We start from the raw sequence: 8,968 nt of genomic DNA, 5'->3' as shown, positions 1-8,968 counted from the left end.
CCCCTCCCTTGGGGTCACCTCTGTCCCTTGGAGTCACCTCTGTCCCTTGGGGTCACTTTTCGTTTTGGGGTCACCGCCCCCTTGGGGTCACCCCTCCCTTGGGGTCACCTCTGTCCCCTGGGGCCACTTTTCGTTTTGGGGTCACCCCCCTCTCCTGAGGTCACCCCCTCCCCTGGGGTCACCTCTGTCCCTTGGGGTCACTGTTCGTTTTGGGGTCACCCCCTCCCCTGGGGTCACCCCTCTCCTTTGGGGTCACCTCTGTCCTTTGGGGTCACCTCTGTCCCTTGGGGTCACTTTTCATTTTGGGGTCACCCCCTCCCTTGGGGTCACCCCCTCCCCTGAGGTCACCTCTGTCCCTTGGGGTCACTTTTCGTTTTGGGGTCACCGCCCCCTTGGGGTCACCCCTCCCTTGGGGTCACCTCTGTCCCCTGGGGTCACTTTTCATTTTGGGGTCACCCCCACCCTTGGGGTCACCTCTGTCCCTTGGGGTGACTTTTCGTTTTGGGGTCACCCCCTCTCCTGGGGTCACCTCTGTCCCTTGGGGTCACCTCTGTCCCTTGGGGTCATCCCCTCCCTTGGGGTCACTTTTCATTTTGGGGTCACCCCCCTCCCTTGGGGTCACCTCTGTCCCTTGGGGTCACCTCTGTCCCTTGGGGTCACCTCTGTCCCTTGGGGTCACTTTTCATTTTGGGGTCACCCTCTCCCTTGAGGTCACCCCCACCCTTGGGGTCACTTTTCGTTTTGGGGTCACCCCCTCTCCTGGGGTCACCTCTGTCCTTTGGGGTCACCCCCTCCCCTGGGGTCACTTTTCATTTTGGGGTCACCCCCACCCTTGGGGTCACCTCTGTCCCTTGGGGTCACTTTTCGTTTTGGGGTCACCCCCTCCCCTGGGGTCACTTTTCATTTTGGGGTCACCCCTTCTCTGGGGTCACCCCCTCCCTTGGGGTCACTTTTCATTTTGGGGTCACCTCTGTCCCTTGGGGTCACCTCTGTCCCTTGGGGTCATCCCCTCCCTTGGGGTGACTTTTCATTTTGGGGTCACCTCTGTCCCCTGGGGTCACCTCTGTCCCTTGAGGTCACTTTTCATTTTGGGGTCACCCCCTCCCTTGGGGTCACCCTCTCCTGGGGTCACCCCCTCCCCTGGGGTCACTTTTCATTTTGGGGTCACCCCCTCCCTTGGGGTCACCCCCTCCCCTGGGGTCACCCCCTCCCTTGGGGTCACCCCCTCCCCTGGGGTCACCCCCTCCCCTGGGGTCATCCCCTCCCTTGGGGTCACCCCTCCCTTGGGGTCACGTCTGTCCCTTGGAGTCACCTCTGTCCCTTGGGGTCACTTTTTGTTTTGGGGTCACCGCCCCCTTGGGGTCACCCCCTCCCCTGGGGTCACCCCCACCCTTGGGGTCACCTCTGTCCTTTGGTGTCACCCCCTCCCCTGGGGTCACTTTTCGTTTTGGGGTCACCCCCCACCCTTGGGGTCACCTCTGTCCCTTGGGGTCACCTCTGTCCCTTGGGCTCATCCCCTCCCTTGGGGTGACTTTTCATTTTGGGGTCACCTCTGTCCCCTGGGGTCACTTTTCATTTTGGGGTCACCCCCTCCCCTGGAGTCACCTCTGTCCCCTGGTGTCATCCCCTCCCTTGGGGTCACTTTTCGTTTTGGGGTCACCCTCTCCCTTGAGGTCACCCCCACCCTTGGGGTCACTTTTCATTTTGGGGTCACCCCCTCCCCTGGGGTCACCCCCAGCCCCCCCCACCCCCCGTGGGGACCTCGGGGGGGGTTTTGGGGTCCCCCTCCCCCGTCGGTGTCACCCGTGGGGCGCAGACACAGCCAGGGGGGGACACGGGGGGGTCCCGCTGCTTCCGTCTCTTTATTGGGGGGTCCCGGGGGGCGCAGTGGGGGTGGGGGATGGGAATTGGGGTGCAGGACAGGGGGTTTGGGGCTCTGGGATTGGGGGGCTGGGTTTGGGTGGGGGGAAGAGTTTGGGGAACAGAGTGTGGGGCAGGAGATGAATTTGGGGGGCCAGGGGATGAATTTGGGGGTCAGGAGATGGATTTGGGGGGACAGGAGATGGATTTGGGGGGACAGGAGATGGATTTGGGGGAGCAGGGGATGAATTTGGGGGACAGGAGATGGATTTGTGGGGCAGGAGATGGATTTGGGGGACAGGAGATGGATTTGGGGGGGCAGGGGATGAATTTGGGGGACAGGAGATGAATTTGGGGGGACAAGAGATGAATTTGGGGGGCAGGAGATGATTTTGAGGGCACAGGAGATGGATTTGGGGGGGCAGGGGATGGATTTGGGGGACAGGGGATGAATTTGGGGGTCAGGAGATGGATTTGGGGGGACAGGAGATGATTTTGAGGGCACAGGAGATGGATTTGGGGCACAGGAGATGAATTTGGGGGGGCAGGAGATGAATTTGGGGGGACAGGAGATGAATTTGGGGGGACAGGAGGTGATTTTGAGGGCACAGGAGATGGATTTGGGCACAGGAGATGAATTTGGGGGGCAGGACATGAATTTGGGGGACAGGAGATGAATTTGGGGGTCAGGGGATGGATTTGGGGAACAGGAGATGGATTTGGGGGACAGGAGATGAATTTGGGGGAGCAGGGAATGGATTTGGGGGACAGAAAGTGAATTTGGGGGGCAGGAGATGAATTTGGGGGTCAGGAATTGAATTTGTGGGGCAGGAGATGAATTTGGGGGACAGGAGATGGATTTGAGGGACAGGAGATGAATTTGGGGGTCAGGAGATGAATTTGTGGGGCAGGAGGTGATTTGGGGGACAGGAGATGATTTTGGGGGGACAGGAGATGAATTTGGGGGAGCAGGGGATGAATTTAGGGGGCAGGAGATGGATTTGGGGGGACAGGAGATGGATTTGGGGGTCCAGGAGATTAATTTGGGGGGTCAGGAGATGAATTTGGGGGGTAGGAGGTGAATTTGGGGGACAGGAGGTGATTTTGGGGGACAGGAGATGATTTTGGGGGGCAGCAGAGCAGGTTCAGGGCTGGGAGCAGGATCGGGGTGGGGGTTTGGGGTCAGACCCCGGTCCCGGGGGGCTTCGGGGGGTTCCGGGGGGTTCCCGGGGGGTTCCGGGGGGTTCCGGGGGGTTCCCGGGGGGTTCCCGGGGGGTTCTCGGGGGGCTGCAGGGGTGGGGTCAGGTTTCGGAGGGTTCCCGGAGGTTCCCGGGGGGGTTCCCGGGGGTTCCCGGGGGGTTCCCGGGGGGCTGCAGGGGTGGGGTCAGGTCCAGGGGGGTTCCCGGGGGTTCCCGGGGGTCTCCCGGGGGTCTCCGGGGGTCCCGGGCCCCCCTAGGCCGGGTATTTGCACACGAAGGGTTTGCGCTCCCCGCAGGCTTCGCCCTCCCAGGCCATGAACCCTGCGGGGACACGAAGCCAGCTGGGACAGGCGACACGGGGGACACTCCTGAGCCACCCCTGACACCCCCGGACACCCCCAGACACCCCCGGAGCCCCCCCGGACACCCCAGGAGCCCCCCACCCTTGGGTGCCCTCCCCAGCTGATCCCTTGGGTGTGGCACAGCGCTGTCCCCAGGGCCGCTGTCCCCTTGTCCCCAGCCCCATCCCTGTCCCTGTCCCCATCCCTGTCCCCTGTCCCCGTCCCTGTCCCCTGTCCCTGTCCCCATCCCTGTCCCTGTCCCCTGTCCCTGTCCCTGTCCCTGTCCCTGTCCCTGTCCCCATCCCTGTCCCCATCCCTGTCCCCATCCCTGTCCCCATCCCTGTCCCTGTCCCCTGTCCCCATCCCTGTCCCTGTCCCTGTCCCTGTCCCCTGTCCCCTGTCCCTGTGTCCTGTCCCTGTCCCTGTCCCCTCACCTGTCGAATCCTCCAGGGCGATGCAGGGGTGTCCCTTGGGGCCATCGTCCCCCTCCCAGGCCCAATAACGGCGGGGGGAGCCATCAGCCCAGAGCCAGCCCTGGCGCTGTGACACAGGGGACAGGGTGGGGACAGAGATGGGACAGGATGAGGACAGGATGGGGACAGGGACAGGGTGGGGACAGAGATGGGACAGGGGACAGGGACAGGGGGACATGGATGGGGACAGGGACAGGGATGGGGACAGGGGACAGGGATGGGACAGGATGGGACAGGATGGGACAGGATGGGACAGGGGACAGGGATGGGGATGGGGACAGGGATTGGGACAGGGAACAGGGACAGGGACGGGGACAGGGATGGGGACAGGGATGGGGACAGGGATGGGGACAGGATGGGACAGGATGGGGACAGGGATGGGGACAGGGATGGGGACAGGGATGGGACAGGGATGGGGACAGGGATGGGGACAGGGATGGGACAGGATGGACAGGATGGGGACAGGGATGGGGACAGGGATGGGGACAGGGATGGGACAGGATGGGACAGGATGGGGACAGGGATGGGGACAGGGATGGGGACAGGATGGGACAGGGATGGGGACAGGGATGGGGACAGGGGACGCGGCAGGGACAGGGACAGGGATGGGGACAAGGACAGGGACAGGGACAGGGGACAGGGACAGGAGGACACGGATGCGACAGGAGGACAGGGCTGGGGACAGGGACAGAGGGACAGGGACAGGGGCAGGGCTGGGGACAGAGGGACACACGGGCCAGGTGACAGCGCATGTAGCAGACAGGACACGCTGAGGGCAGGGGACACCAGGAGGGGACATCCAGGAGTGGCAGGGGACAGACAGGTGACAGACAGAGGACAAACAGGTGACAGCAAGTGACACCGCGGTGTGACACCCGGGCACACAACACTCACCCGCCGGTGCAGCCCGATCCAGACACCGTCCTTGTCCCTGTCCCTGTCCCTGTCCTTGTCCCTGTCCCTGTCCCTGTCCCGCTCCTTCTCTCCCTCCTCCTCCTCCTCCTCTCCCCGCGGCCGCCGGGCGAGGAAGGCGGCGAGCGCCCGGTGCTCCTCGGGGCTCCTCAGCGACACCAGGTGACCCCCGCCGGTGGCCTGGCACCACGCCTGGGGACAAAGCCACATCCAGGGGGGGTCCTGGGTGACCCCCCAGACCCCCCGAGACCCCCCGGGACCCCCCGGGACCCCCAGACCCACCTCAGCCCTCCTCCAGCTCAGCTGCTGCCCGAAGAAGCCGTAGCAGTGGCCCTGGAAGGACAGCCAGCCCCGGGGACAGCGGGTGGCCCGAGCCCCTGGGGGGGACACGGGGGTCACCGAGACCCCCAAAACACCCGGGAGCGGCTTTTGGGGGGGCTCGGGGCATCCTCGGGCCGGGTTTGGGGGGGCTCGGGGTACCCCAGGTCTGGTTTGGGGGGGGCTCGGGGTACATTTGGGGGTCTCGGGTTTCAGTTTGGGGGTCTCGGGGTACAGTTTGGGGGTCTCGGGTTTCAGTTTGGGGGTCTCTGGGTACAGTTTGGGGGTCTCGGGGTGCAGTTTGGGGTCTCGAGGTACAGTTGGGGGTCTCGGGGTACAGTTTGGGGTCTCTGGGTACATTTGGGGGTCTCGGGTTTCAGTTTGGGGGTCTCGGGGTACAGTTTGGGGGTCTCGGGTGCAGTTTGGGGGGGCTCGGGGCATCCTCGGGCCGTGTTTGGGGGGGCTCGGGGCGTCCTCGGGCCGGGTTTGGGGGGACTCGGGGGTCTCAGGGGGGTCTGGGTTCATTTGGGGGTCTCGGGTTTCACTTTGGGGGTCTCGGGGCAGTTTGGGGGTCTCGGGGCACAGTTTGGGGGTCTCGGGGTACATTTGGGGGTCTCAGGGTTCAGTTTGGGGTCTCTGGGTACAGTTTGGGGGTCTCGGGTGCAGTTTGGGGGTCTCGGGGCATCCTCGGGTCTGGTTTTGGGGGGCTCGGGGCATCCTCGGGCAGGGTTTGGGGGGGCTCGGGGCACCTCGGGCAGGGTTTGGGGGGGCTCGGGGGTCTCAGGGGGGTCTGGGTGAAATTTGGGGGTCTCGGGGTTCAGTTTGGGGGTCTCTGGATACATCTGGGGGTCTCTGGGCACAGTTTGGGGGTCTCGGGGCTCAGTTTGGGGGTCTCTGGGTACATTTGGGGGTCTCGGGGGCAGTTTGGGGGTCTCGGGTGCAGTTTGGGGGTCTCGGGGCATCCACGGGTCTGGTTTGGGGGGGCTCGGGGCACCTCGGACCGGGTTTGGGGGGGCTCGGGGGTCTCAGGGGGGTCTCGGGGTTCAGTTTGGGGGTCTCGGGTTTCAGTTTGGGGGTCTCGGGGGCAGTTTGGGGGTCTCGGGGGCAGTTTGGGGGTCTCGGGGCTCAGTTTGGTGGTCTTGGGGTTCAGTTTGGGGGTCTCGGGGGCAGTTTGGGGGTCTTGGGGTTCAGTTTGGGGGTCTCGGGGGCAGTTTGGGGGTCTCGAGGTTCAGTTTGGGGGTCTCGGGGCTCAGTTTGGTGGTCTTGGGGTTCAGTTTGGGGGTCTCGGGGGCAGTTCGGGGGTCTCAGGGTGCATTTGGGGGTCTCGGGGTGCATTTGGGGGTCTCACCCGGCAGTTTGGGGGGCAGCACGAGGCACCCCAACAGGCAGAGCCCCAGGAAGGCGGCGGGACCCATCCTCAGCTTTCCTGAAGTGGGGAGGGGGCTGCAGGGGGGGCGGCCGGGACCCCAACCCAGCCCAGCCCTGCAGCCCCCAGCCCCAACTCCAGCATCTGCTCCAGCCCCTCAGAACCCCCCCAGCACCCCCAGAACACCCCCAGCACCCCCAGAACACCCCCAGGACCCCCCCAGCACCCCCAGAACACCCCCAGGACCCCCCCAGCACCCCCCAGCACACCCAGAACCACCCCCAGAACCCCCCCAGCACCCCCAGAACCACCTCCAACACCCCCAGGATCCCCCAGGACCCCCCCGAACCCCTCCCCAGCCCCTCAGAAGCACCCCCAGCACCCCCAGGGCACCTCTCCAGCCCCCCCAGCATCCCCAGGAGCCCCCCAGCACCCCCAGAACCACCCCGAGGACCCCCTCAGCACCCCCAGAACCCCTCCCAGCCCCCTCAGAACCCTCCCAGCACCCCCAGAACCACCCCCAGCACCCTCAGAACCACCCTCAGAACCCCCGAGCACCCAGAACCCCTCCAGGACCCCTCCAGGACACCCCCAGCACCCCCAGGACCACCCCAGCACCCCCAGGACCCCTCCAGGACCCCCCCAAGATCCTACCCCAGCCCCCCAGAACCACCCCCAGGACCCCCAGAACCACCCCAGCACCCCCAGAACCTCCCCCAGGACCCCCCCAGCACCCTCAGGACCCCTCCAGGACCCCCCAGGACCCCTCCCCAGCCCCTCAGAACCTCCCCCAGGACCCCCCAGGGCAGCTCTGCAGCCCCCCCAGCACCCCAGGACCCCCCCAGCACCCTCATGACCTCTCCAGGATCCCCCAGGACCCCTCCCCAGCCCCCCCCAGCCCCCCAGGACCCCTCTCCAGACCCCCCAGGACCCCTCCCCAGCCCCCCCAGCCCCCCCAGGACCCCTCCCCAGCCCCTCAGGGCCCCCCCAGGACCCCTCCCCAGTCCCCCCAGAACCTCCAGGACCCCTCCCCAGCCCCCCCGGCTCTCACAGCTCCGCCGGTCCCGGTTGAGCGATCGGGACCGTCCCGGGCTCTTTTGTAGCCGCGGGCGGAGCGGGGGGGCCGGGGCTGGAACCGGATCAAAGGGAGGGACCGCGACAGGCACCGGGACCCCCCCGAGACACCCCCGGGACCCCCGGGACACCCCTGGAGCAGCCCCGGGACCCCCCGGGACACCCCCGAGACAATTCCGGGACTCCCCGGGACAACTCCGGGACCCCCGTGATCCCCTCGGGACCCCCCGGGACCCCCCGGGACACCCCCGGGACAACCCCGGGACACCCCCGGGACACCCCTGGGGCAACCCCGGGACAACCCCGGGACCTCCAGGGACCCCTCGGGACCCCCTGGGACACCCCGGGACCCCTCGGGACCCCCCGAGACCCCCCCGGGACCCCCCCGGGACCCCCCCGGGACCACCCCGGGACACCCCCAGGACCCCTAGGGACCCCCCGGGACCCCCTGGGACAACCCCGGGACCCCCCGGGACCCCTCGGGACCCCCCGAGACCCCCCCGGGACAACCCCGGGACACACCAGGACAACCCCGGGACCACCCCGGGACCCCCCGGGACAACCCCGGGACAACTCCGGGACCCTCCGGGACCCTCCGGGACCCCCCCCCCGTGTCCCCTGTGATAACAGATTGATAATGAATTGATAAGGGATTGATAATGGATTGATTAGGGATTGATACGGGATTGATAAGGGATTGATAAGGGATTCATAAGGGATTGATAAGGGATTGATAAGAGATTGAGAGCGGATTGATACCGGGATTGATAAGGGATTGATAAGGGATTGATACGGGATTGATAATGGGTTGATAATGGATTGATAGGGGATTGATAATGGATTGATACCGGGATTGATAAGGGATTGATAAGGGATTGATAAGGGATTGATACGGGATTGATTATGGGTTGATAATGGATTCATACGGGATTGATAAGGGATTGATAAGGGATTGATAAGGAATTGAGAGTGGATTGATACCGGGATTGATAAGAGATTGATACGGGATTGATAGGGGATTGATAAGGGATTGATAGGGGATTGATAATGGATTGATACGGGGATTGATACGGGATTGATAAGGGATTGATACGGGATTGATACGGGATTGATAATGGGTTGATAAGGGATTGATAGGGAATTGATACGGGATTGATAATGGGTTGATAAGGGATTGATACGGGATTGATACGGGATTGATACCGGGATTAATAAGAGATTGATAGGGGATTGATAATGGATTGATAAGGGATTGATAAGGGATTGATAATGGATTCATAAGGGATTGATAAGGGATTGACAGGTGATTGATAGGGGATTGATAAAGGATTGATACGGGATTGATAAGGGGTCGGGTGATGGATGTCACCCCGGTTTGGGGTCGGGGTGCGGGATGTCACCCCGGTTTGGGGTCAGGATGTCACC

The sequence above is a fragment of the Poecile atricapillus genome, unplaced genomic scaffold, assembly GCF_030490865.1.
Source record: "Poecile atricapillus isolate bPoeAtr1 unplaced genomic scaffold, bPoeAtr1.hap1 scaffold_314, whole genome shotgun sequence".
NCBI lineage: Eukaryota > Metazoa > Chordata > Aves > Passeriformes > Paridae > Poecile > Poecile atricapillus.
Note: the sequence above shows the minus strand (reverse complement) of the source record.